General features: G+C 41.9%; 1 long non-coding RNA gene across 1 annotated transcript in view; it reads right to left on the minus strand.

The window, feature by feature from the left end:
* The window catches only part of LOC132401064 (uncharacterized), a 29,512-nt gene that overhangs the window by 10,933 nt on the left and 5,940 nt on the right, over positions 1–12,639 (minus strand). The window contains exon 2 of the long non-coding RNA XR_009514469.1: positions 11,341–11,403. This is a non-coding gene — a long non-coding RNA (uncharacterized LOC132401064). The remainder of the gene's footprint in view (positions 1–11,340; positions 11,404–12,639) is intronic.

Here is a 12,639-nt window from a genome sequence, read left to right on the forward strand (position 1 = left end):
TAATGCCTGAGAAATGTATACAATATACAGTACATCCTGAAATGCTTTCTCTTCGCAACCATCCATGAAAACAGAGGAGTGCCCCAAAGAATGAACGACAGTTAAATGTTAGAACGCCAAAGTTCCCCGCAACCCCTTCCCTCCCACACGTAAGCGGCAGCAAGCGACAATCCTCCCTCCCCACACCAGCAAAAAAATGCATCAGCACCCACCACCAAGTATTCAAGTATGAGCAAAGCAACAGCAAAGACACAGACTTGCAGTTACCCCAAAGACTTCACATTTCACCCAGTATACAACATGCCACAGGCTCTCTCTCTCTCTCTCTCTCTCTCAATAAAGGAGAAGGAGGTATCTCTGTTTTCCCAGCAAGCGGGGAGATCTAACAAACAACTCACTGGTTTATGATGTTAAGAGTCCATTACATCGCTTTTTTCGAGCTCTGTGCCTGAAGATCTCAAATATCTCGTGTCTCGGGGCACAAAGCCGTAGATATTTTGACTCCCCCACAACACACGGGTCTTTTGCTGTGACATTGACTCTCGATCCACCCGACTCCAGATCCCTGAGATCTTAGGCTTCTAAATCTGAGCCAGACTCTTAGGCCAAGCCCTTGGCGTGCCAAACAGCAGCCAGTTATGAAACCCCGAAAGCGAGTCCCATTCCCACAAAGAACTGAATTCAGCATGTGACTCCAGATCAGGGTCTTCAAAGGAGCCCTGAATGGGAAAAATAAAGATATTAAAGATGGAAATAGAGCTGTTTCCAAAGATGCAAGCAAAGGAGCCATCATTACTCCACTCGGCCTCTTGGTGGTCTAATTCAATTCAATGCTGTCATTTAAGTGCTGCTAGTGCAATTAACATCCTACACTAATTTTATTTCAAATGCAAATCATTTTCAGGTGTTTTCTCTCATCTGGTTAGTGACAGAGTTGGAAAAGGCAAAATGATCCCACTTCTAGGAAGTGAGTAATTCTACAATAGCTGTGCAGGAACAGAATTTTGATAGTAAATCATGATGCAACAGACTTTCAAATTAAGTTCTGCTATTAAAGTATGAACTTAAAAAATATCATCAATAATTAATTGGATAGGAAACAAATGAGTATAGAAATTACTTTTAATTCATATTTGAAAGGAGTCAAAAATTACGTTTAATATTTCTTACAGTCAATTGTCTGAAAAGAATTCCCTCCAGACATTTCGGGATAGTGAGAAAGTATTTTGGGATCAATGTGTATTTTATCATTATAGCACAATTTTGAAGCCTTATATGATGATGTGAGAATGCAGAGCAAAATTTTAAGGTGAACAAACTGGAGGATAGACATGTAGCTTTTGCTCTGCCTGCAATATAACCCCATGTACTAACATGTTTGTGCGGTGGAAGTGCCACATTAATGCTGGGGAAGATCAAGCAGATCTTGTTTCACATCTATCTTAATGCTTCAAGTCTAATGTTAAAGCTCTGGAACTAGGAACCACCAACACTTGCCTTTTTATAGTGATTGACAGGCATATTAGACCACCATCCTTCACCTGCACAATTAAACAAGTCAAAACTTACTAAATGATGCTATCGCTCAGAGTTCATCCATATCACTGTTATGTGCTTAGAAGCAAAGTACTTCAAGGAGGCTCACCCAGATGTTGTGTAAGATAAAGTGTTCACAAAGCATCATATGACATTGACCTACTGTGTGTTTGTTCATGGGTGAATGCCATCCTATTATCTCCTGTTATCCAATGCCAAACAACATCAAGGTTGCTGAGGTTCATAAATATATGTCCCATTTAAACTTAATGAATAGTGGATGGGGGTATTAAAAATAACCCTTTTTATACAAAGGCTCCAACAACGAAGTGTGAAGATTACGGTGATGTGCAAAATTGCACGTGCAGATGTTATGTATCCCTTCATTCAGCATAACCTTTTACAATTATCTGCTGCTGGTAGTAGCTAATTTAGTTTGCAGGGATGGTTTGAAGTAACTTTGCCAAGAGGGAACATATCATATTCATATCATATCCATATCATACTCATTATAGAAGAATGACAGGGGATCTCGTAGAAACATTTCGAACATTGAAAGGGCTGGACAGAGTAGATGTGGAAAGGCTGTTTCCCTTGGTGGGTGAGTCCAGGACAAGAGGTCACAGTCTCAGAATTAGAGGGTACCCATTTAAAACAGAGATGAGGAGAATTTTTTTTAGCCAGAGGGTCGTGGATTTATGGAATTCGTTGCCACATACAGCTGTGGAGGCCCAGTCATTGAGGGTTTTTAAGGAGGAGATTGACAGGTAACTGATTAGTCAGGGTATCAAGGGATATGGGGAAAAAGCCGGAAATTGGAACTAGACGGGAGAGTAGTTCAGGTCATGGTGGAGTGGCGGAGCAGACTCAATGAGCCGAATGGCCTACTTCTGCTCCTTTGTCTTGTGATCGTGTGATCCTAACATTATAATAATCTCAGCATTATTATGAAATAGCTTCCTCTAAAATGGTTACATCCAACTAACATTTTGAATTACTTGAATATGTAAGTGTCTTTAGCAGCCTTACTATTAGGCAATTTTATACTGTGATTTGTACATTCTTGTATTCAATTATAGTATCAGTTATATTGAAACATTTTGCCTTTGCCACTAAATTTATGGTCTAAATATTTGTAATAAAACATAAAACCTCCAAATTGTGCAATAAATTGATTAGTAGCTGTACTTAGATAGCTGAAGGTAGCTCATTGCAGAAAGTTAATCTAAACCATGTCAAGCACTCTTTTAATAATTTACTGTTAATTAATGATGGAATGGACCTTAACCCTATCGATCAGGTGAAAGGTTAATGACCAGGAGAAACAGTAACACTTGGAGGAAGACAAACTGGAGTAAACTGTCTGGGTTACAAACTTTGTCCTGCCCAATCTGGACATGGAAACTGATGCAAGTGTGATGCCTCAAACCCTCAGTCAAGTCCCCATCTGATCACACATATTCCATCTGGTATAGGCCATCATATCAACCCCTTGGCCACAATGCAAAAATAATAGGCAATCACCATTCCTTATCATTATGAGCTGTGTTGTATGACGTGGGCAATCTCAGTCTTTCCATGACCATGATTGTTCTTGGCAAATTTTATTACAGAAGTGGCTTGCCATTGCCTTCTTCTGGGCAGTGTCCTGACAAGACAGGTGACTCCAGCCATTATCAACGCTCTTCAGAGACTGTCTGCCTGGCATCAGTGGTCACATGACCAGAATTTGTGACATGCACCAGCAGCTCTTGACCATCCACCCCTGCTCCCATGGCTTCACGTGACCCCAATCTGGGGGTGGGGTGGGGGGGGTACTAAGCTGGTGCTACACTTTCCCAAAGGGTGACCTGCAAGCTAGCAGAGGGAAGGAACACCTTATTTTTTCCTTTGGTAGAGCCATTTGGTCATTTTTTCCTTTGGTCCACCCCACAGTGTGAAAGACCATTCACCCCATCATTTCCATGCAAGCTTGGTGTCAGAACAAATCACTTGTTTCGCCACTGCCCTCTTACAAATATCTCCTCATTGTAAATTTATTAAATTCCCTTTTAAAGCTACAGTGCAACCTGCCTCCACCACTTCGTGCATGCAGTGCATGCCAGATTTCAATCACATACTACAAAAGTGTTTTTCTTCATTCCAGTATTAATTATCTCCTTTATACAATTACCTCTAATCTTTGACTCTTCCATCAAACACTTTGGCTAATTTGGTATGGGCCACCAAATCCTAAGGACTTTCTACAGGGGCACAATTGAGAGCATCCTGACTGGCTGCATCACTGTCTGGTATGGGAGCTGTACTTCCCTCAATCACAGGACTCTGCAGAGAGTGGTGCAGACAGCCCAGTGCATCTGTAGTTGTGAACTTCCCATGATTCAGGACATTTACAAAGAAAGGTGTGTAAAAAGGACCCAGAGGATCATTAGAGACCTGAGTCACCCCAACCACAAACTGTTCCAGCTGCTACCATCCAGGAAACAGTACCGCAGCAAAAAAGCCAGGACCAACAGGCTATCAGACTGATTAATACATGCCGACACAATTGTATTTCTACATTATATTGACTGTCCTGTTGTACAGACTATTTATTATAAATTACTATAAATTGCACATTGCACAGTTAGACAGAGATATAATGTAAAGAGTTTTACTCCTCATGTATATGAAGGATGTAAGAAATAAATTCAATTCAATTCAAAATTTTATGTCTAATGGATCTTCCCTCAGCCTTCTCTTTAAAATGAAACAATCCCAGCCTCTCTATTAATAACTCACCCCAGGAGCCACTCTGATCATTTTTTTCAGAATGTTCTCTAATGCACGGTCTCCCTACACTGAACTATAACACTATATTCTCCACGTCGTTATTACTTACTTCAGTGTACCGATGTGGTGAAATGATCAGATGAAATGTGATTCAAAATAAAGCTTCTCACTGTACTTTGGCACAAGTGACAATAAACCTATTAAACCAACAACTTTGATAGTCCTGGAATAATATGTCATTGGTTCTTGGTGTAGATTTGGCCAGAAACCTTCTATAAGCTTATCATCCATTCATGCATCATGATAACCCCCCCCCCCCACCCCACCTAATCAGCACCTCCCTGGTCTCGCTGCTAACCTCATGATCACCTGCATCCATGTCTGTGATCTGTCATCCTCTGTCCCTCAGTTGCCCGGCACATTGAAACTTCTGGCCTCAGTCCATCCTTTTATAAATTGTTGGTCCCAATCCAGTACCTCAGCTGCCATTCCATATCCCTACACCAAATGTCCAGTTATAGCCTTTCTCCAATATGCACCCTCCTCCACTCCCCAATGTCTAACTTGCCGAGTTCAGATGTTTCATGACCCTCTCCAACCGGCTATATTTATATTTGTCACATGAAAATCGAAAAATCAAAGCATGCATTGAAATATGTTGTTTGCATCAGAGCAAATCAGTGAAGGTTGTGCAGGGGCCAGCCCGCAAGTGTCGCCATGCTTAGCATGCCCACAGCTTAGTAACCTTGACCCTAATTGTATGTCTTTGGAATGTGGCACACCCAGAGGAAACCCATGTGGTCATGGAGAGAAATGAACCTCTTACAGACAACTGCAAGGATTGAACCCCGATAGGTAATCGCTGGCGCTGTTGAGTGATTGTATGACGACTAATAAAAGAGTAAGTGAACAATAGGGCAAACAAGTGAGCTTTCTTACCCTTTCCCTTTCTTACTCTTACAAGAGTTCAACTTTACAATTTGCAGCACGGGCAATTAGGACCACTTGTTAATTTATCAATAATGTGTGTTATGCCTCCTGCAAATATTATCACACTTTTACCACTATTATACACCCCAACCTGCTTTTACTTAAAATTATTCAACTTGTGAGATCCAGAACTTCGATAAACATTGCTGTGCATGAGAGTTAATAAGATAGTCACCCTGTGGCCAAACGTAGTCTCTGAAGTCAACAGTCCCAACTGCTGCTCACCTGCTACTGATTACAACCGTACTGCCCACCGCAGCAGAATTGTCCTCAGTGTCCATGGCTGTTGATAGCTGGCCATTTTACTATTGGTATCCTCTTTGTTTGATTCCTGCACAGGCCGAGGCTGTTATCCTTGTGCAAAGGTCTGTATAGTGTAAATTTATGGGGTTGTGGCGACCCATTTCCTAGCGTATCCGAACCGACTCACAATTAGATAGTCTACGGGGGTTTGCGAGCACAGAGCTTTGGAGCCTCTGCGCCATGGGGGGCCGGTTGACAGAGGCTTAAAAGTGAGGCTGAAGTTTTCGAATAAAGTTTTTTCCTTCGACTGCAGTTACCGACTCCGTGTCGTAATTTTAGCGCTGCGTGTAGCACACCGCTACAATTGGTGACCCCGACGGTCCAAACGATTTTTGGACCAGAAATGACCGACGCCGCCTCTGTTCATGCGGTTTCGTTGAAACTGCCAGGTTTCTGGACACAGCGCCCGGACCTATGGTTCCAGCAAGCCGAAGCCCAATTCCACGTTCGCCAGATCACCTCAGAAGACACCCGCTACTACTACGTGGTGAGCTCCCTCGACCAGGACACAGCGGCCCAGGTCGCGGAGTTCGTACAGTCGCCCCCGGCAGACGGCAAGTACACGGAATTCAAAGCCCTGCTCCTCAGGACTTTCGGACTCTCACGGCGCGAGCGGGGTGCCCGTTTACTGCACCTGGATGGCTTGGGCGACAGACCTCCATCGGCTTTAATGAATGAGATATTGTCTCTGGCCGACGGACACACACATGCCTCATGTTTGAGCAGGCATTCCTGGAGCAGCTGCCCGAGGACATCCGCCTGCTGCTGTCCGACGCGGATTTCAGTGACCCCCGGAAGGTGGCAGCCCGGGCGGACTTGCTGTGGAACGCCAAAAAGGTGAGCGGGGCGTCCATCGCACAGATCACCCAGCCCCGCTCCCGGCAGCAAACCAGTCCAGGCCCAGCCGCAGAGCCCACTAACCCCCGGCCCAATGAACACTGGTGCTTCTACCACCAGCGGTGGGGCGCAGAAGCCTGCCGTTGTTGCCCGCCCTGCAAGTTCCCGGGAAACGCCAGGGCCAGCTGCCGCTGATGGCTACGGCGGCTGGCCATCGGGATAGCCTCCTGTATGTGTGGGATAGAAGGTCGGGACGCCGGTTTTTGGTCGATACTGGGGCTGAGATCAGCGTTTTACCTCCGACGAGTTACGACACCCGCAGCAGGGCACCGGGTCCCCCCCGAGGGGCCGTTTATGGTGCTCCGGAACAACGGGTCCACGTTCGTGCTGGACGTTGGGGGGAAGGAGGAGGTTTTCACGGTGGACCGCCTCAAACCTGCCCATGTGGACCTGGCGCAACCGGCCGAGTTTCCGGCGCCTCGGCGCAGAGGCCGACCTCCCAAGCAGGTTCTGGCCCAGACTGTGGACATTGGGGGGTGTATCGCCGGTTCTGGGGGGGAGTTATGTGGCGACCCATTTCCTAGCGTATCCGAACCGACTCACAATTAGATAGCCTACAGGGGTTTGCGAGCACAGAGCTTTGGAGCCTCTGCGCCATGGGGGGCCGGTTGACAGAGGCTTAAAAGTGAGGCTGAAGTTTTCGAATAAAGTTTTTTCCTTCGACTGCAGTTACCAACTCCGTGTCGTAATTTTAGCGCTGCGTGTAGCACACCGCTACAGTGTGTTGTTTATCAGTTTACTGTTCTCTTGTGTGTCATAAACTGTCCTTCACCAGTCCTAGGTTATAACACTGGGAAAAAATTCCAAGGTTCTCTGCCTATTAATTATCCTTCTTGCTGATAATTTTCATTTCTCCATTTGACTATTTGTACAGGAGGATAAATTACGGGTTTGTAAGTGGGAAGGGAAAAAAGTAAATGTGACAGAAGGTAAGGGATAAGCAACCTTCAAGGCAGATGGGGTAGAGAATAGGATTTTCACAGTGCGTACCAAACTCAACCTTCAGCATTTGTTTGCTTTTGTCACCAAAGCACTAATCCTCAATACTTTATCACCTGCTTAATGTGAGAGAATGGAGGAAAAAGAGAAAATCAAACCATAGTTAATGCCTTGAAGTTGAATAGCAAGTGAAAGAAAAAATCAGCTTGACAAAGACAGTAAGGACTTTAACTAAAGTGTCTCCTTTGTATGTGTGCAATGGCATAACACACTGACTACTATTAATGCCAACATGATTTTTTTGTATTTATTCATTCACAGAATGTGGACACTGCTGACCACTTCAACACTTTCTGTCTACCCCTCGTTTCTCCTGAAGGGAGGAGATGAAAAGTCAACTGGCTTGGTGCATTTGACACCACACGTAGACTACACTGTTCAAAGAACAATAAACTTCAATCCACGAATGACATTTGTTAACTAGATGGAATATTACAACTCTCCAGCAATTCTAAGTTTACGATTACTGAACCTACATTTTTCTCAATTCTAGATATACAGTATTTAATTACTTGACTTTCATTATTCCTACAATGATGAGTCAGAGTACAGAAAGGTGGCAGGTAACTTAGTGATGTGGTGTCCTGATAACAACCTACCCTCAATATCAACAAAAGAGCTGATCATTGACTTCAGAAGGTGGGTACAGGTGAAGCACACATTTTCTTGTGTATATCAATGGGTTTGAGGTTGAAACAGTTGAGAGATTCAAGTTCCCAGGTGTGAATGTCACCAATATCCTGTCCTGGTCCAACCACATTGATGTCATGGCCAGGAAAACTCACCAATGCCTCTACTTCTTCAGGAGCCTAAAGAAATTTGGCATGCTCCAGTCAATACTTAACAATTTTTATCAATGCACCATCTTATCCCAATGCATCATAACTTCATATGGCAATTGCTCTGCACATGACAGCAAGAGACTGCAGAGAGTTCTGGACACAGCTCAGAACTTCACAGGAACCAGCCTCCCCCCATGGACTCCATCTATACTTTTTGCTGCCTCGGAGAAGCAGCCAGCATAATGAAAAACCCTACCCACCAGAGACGTTCTCTCTTCTACTCTCTCCTATCAGGCAGAAGATACAAAAGCCTGAAAGCATGTATCACCAGGCTTAAGGACAGCTTCTATCCCACTGTTATCAGACACTTGAACAGACTTCTTGTATGATAAAATAGACTCTTGACCTCACATTTTATCTCATTATGATCTTGCACTTTTTCGGTAGGTTTTAAACTTTTTTCTGCATTGATGTTGCTTTACCTTGTTCTGCCTCAATGCAATGTGTAATGATCTGATCTGTATAAACAGTATGCAAGGCAAGCTTGCCGCTGTATCTTGGTACATGTGACAATAGCCAACCATCTGCCATGTGGGGATTCAAATTCCTGTTTTGGATTAGTGAATCATTGGTAGGTATTCTGGTGCTTGCTTGTGCATGAGAAAGCAAATTTAAAGGATTTCTTGATATTTTATGCCTTTCTTTGAAGTTCTATGCATTCTTGGCATTTTCTATTTTACAATATTAAGTGCTTCAGTTCTTTTTTCTCCCTAGACATTCCAATGGAAATTATCAAGTACTTCTTAGTCACAGTGTCTGTGAGCTGAAAGATGAAGGAATAGAAATCCATCCTCGATCTGTGCTTTTAACTTTTAGTTTCAATGGAACCGAATTTCAGAAATGGAGAACAGGGTACATTAAACAATGAATTAAGCAAGAACACATGTAAATGACATTGGCAACCCTAAAATTTACAATAAGATACCATTAGACCAATCATGACTGCATATCTATAGTACAGTGCAAAAGTCTTAGGCCCATACATATAAATATGAGTCACCAGAAAAGGTCATTTGATTACATATAATTGACCTATTGATCACTACAGAACGTCTACTTGGTGTTTCCCATTCCCTCCCCTCTCCCTGCCCCATTCCTGCTCTCAGTCCACAGTAGAGACCCATATCAGAATAAGGTTTATCATCACTCACATATGCCTTGATATTTGTTTTTTTTCCACAGTGGCAGTACAGTACAATACATAAAATTACTGCAGTACCATACAAACGAATTAGGTGCTCTGACCAAATACGTGTGCCTAAGACTTTTGTACAGTACCGTGTTTGGATGGAACTCCAACTTAAATATTTAGCTATGAGAAGAACAATCCTAAAATAAACATTTTACTTCTAATTTTCCCCAAGACAAATACTGTACCACTTCAGTCTTTTGATCACCAATTAATCTAAGACTTTATTTATCAATCTGATTTAGGGTCACTTCATGTACCACATTGTTTAGGTTAGCAACACCATCTCACTTCATGAAGGAGGTTATAATCTTAATCATTATTTCTTTAAAATTTTTTCTGTTGGCAAGATAATATCATCAGTCTTGTGAAATGCACTGCTATCTTCTTACTATTTATTTAATATCCATAAACCTTCTGAAATATAATCCATTAAAATTCAAAGCTAACAATTTTGTGAAGTTTTTTGTGCATTTGTGTAAATGTTTATAGGAAGGAAAAGGCCAGCTTCTCAGAAGGCCAAGTCATTCATCTGCATGAGAAAAAAAGATAATAATAATATTGATGATTTTAGCATTTAGCGATCTCTTCATTACTTTATTTTATAAGCTTGCCAAGTTCTCTACCTTTCTGTCCACCGTTAAATGTTTCTGTGACAGCCTACCAAGACTCTTGTCCTTGCCTGCCACCCCATGAGCCTCCACATCCAACACATCATTCTTTGCAACTTTCGCCGTCTCCAAAGGGATCCTACCACCAAACACATCCTTATCTTATCCAACCCTCCCCCCAACCCGCTTTCCTCAGGGATCACTCCCTCTGCGATTCCCTTGTCCATTCATCCTTCCTCTCTAATCTCCCTCCCGGCATTATCCCTGCAAGCAGCTGAAGTGCTACACCTGCCCATACACCTCCTCCCTCACCTCCATCCAGGGCTCCAAACATTCCTTGCAGGTGAGGCAACACTTCGCCTGCAAATCTGCATAACTTGTATGTACAGGGGAAGAGTTTATTGTGTCCAGTGCTCCCAATGCAGCCTCCTCTACCTTGGTGAGACCCATCGTAAATTGGGAGACCGCTCCTTCAGGCACTTCCACTCCATCCACCAAAAGCAAAACTTCCCGGAGACCGAATATTTTAATTCTGCTTCCCATTCCCGTTCCGACACGTCAGTCCATGGCTTCCTCTTGTGCAATGATGAGGCCACTCTCAGGGTGGAGAAGCAACATCTTATATTCCGTCTGGGCAGCCTCCAACCTGACGGCATGAAAATCGATTTCTCCTTCTGGTAAAAAAAAATCTCTCTGCTTCCCATCTTCTCTTATTCCCCACTTTGGCCTCTTACATCTTCTCACCTCCCCCTCAGTTTCCTTCCTCTTGTGGCCCACTCTCCTCTCCTATCAGATTCCTTCCTCTCCAGCCCTTTACCTTTCCCACCCACCGGGCTTCATCTATCACCTTCTAGCTATCCTTCTTTCCCTCCCTCCACCTTTTTATACTGTCATCTTTCCCCCTTCCTTTCCAGTCCTGAAGAAGTGTCTCGGCACGAGATATCAACTGTTCATTCATTTCCAGAGACGCTGCCTGACCTGCTGAGTTCCTCCAGCATTTTGTGTGTGCATGCTATGAATTGCCTTTTGACGATTTTCTCCCCTTTTCTCCAGCCTGACCATTAAATCACAAGATTGTTTATTTAACTGTGCAAAATAAAAGAACGGTGTGAAAAGCTAACCTGTATAATCCATGGATAAAACTTGAATAATTATTTTAATACTGAGTGCACAGTTTTGCTGTAATTTAAAACACTTTTACCTTTTTGAGTTTCTGTGCAGAGTTTGTCTCACTTCGAAACTTCTTATCGCAGATATGCATTACCTAGTCAGAATCAGAATCAAGTTCATTGTCACTGACAAATGCCATGAAATTTGTCATTTTGTGACAGCAGTACAGAGCAAGACGGAAGTAATTGCTAAAAGTTACAACAGAAGAGTTACTATAAGTTACAAATACTGTTACATGATAATGACAATGATAATGATGGATAAGGAGGAATCGATTTATAGATGGAGATTTAATTCAACTCTATTAAAACATCAAGATTTTTGTGATTTTATGAAAAAACAAATTCAATTTTTTTTGGATGCAAATCTACAGTTGAGGATAAAATTGTATTATGGGAAGCGATGAAAGCATATTGAAGGGGTCAAATTATAAGTTATACTTCTAAAATTAAAAAGGAATATGCAGCTGAAATAGATCAATTGGAAAAAGATATCATAAAGTTAGAAAAAGAATCTCAAAGATATATGACAGAAGAAAAACGAAGACAACTTGTTAATAAAAAACTACAATATAATACACTCCAGACATATCGTACAGAAAAAGTAATTATGAGAACTAAACAGAAATATTACGAATTAGGTGAAAGATCGCATAAAATTCTTGCTTGGCAGTTGAAAACAGAACAGGTTTCTAAAACAATAAATGCAATTAGAACAAGTGTAAATAAGGTTACTTATAAGCCTTTAGAAATTAATGAAAGTTTCAAAAATTTTTATACTGAACTATATAAATCAGAATCGCAAAATAAGACTGCTGAGATAGATAAATTTTTATCACAAATAACCCTTCCAAAATTAAATTTGGAAGAACGGAAAGGATTAGATATGACCTTTACATTAAAAGAGGTTGAAGAAGCTTTAGGATCACTTCAGAGTAATAAATCCCCAGGAGATGGTTTTCCTCCTGAGTTTTATAAAAAATTTAAAGATTTATTAATTCCTCCTTTTATGGAATTAATATACCAAGTGGAAAGAATGCATAAACTTCCGCAATCTTTTTTAACAGCGATCATAACTGTATTACCAAAAAAAGATAGAGACCCTTTAAAACCAACATCATACAGGCCTATTTCTTTGTTGAATACAGATTATAAAAGACTAGCAAAAATTTTGTCTAATAGAATATCTAAATATTTACCAAAATTAATACATATGGATCAAACAGGTTTTATTAAAAATAGACAATCAATGAATAATGTAACTCGGTTACTTAGTATTATTCATCTGGCACAAAAAAGAGAGGAAATAAGTGTGGCAGTTGCTTTAGACG

The sequence above is a fragment of the Hypanus sabinus genome, chromosome 10 (assembly GCF_030144855.1).
Source record: "Hypanus sabinus isolate sHypSab1 chromosome 10, sHypSab1.hap1, whole genome shotgun sequence".
NCBI lineage: Eukaryota > Metazoa > Chordata > Chondrichthyes > Myliobatiformes > Dasyatidae > Hypanus > Hypanus sabinus.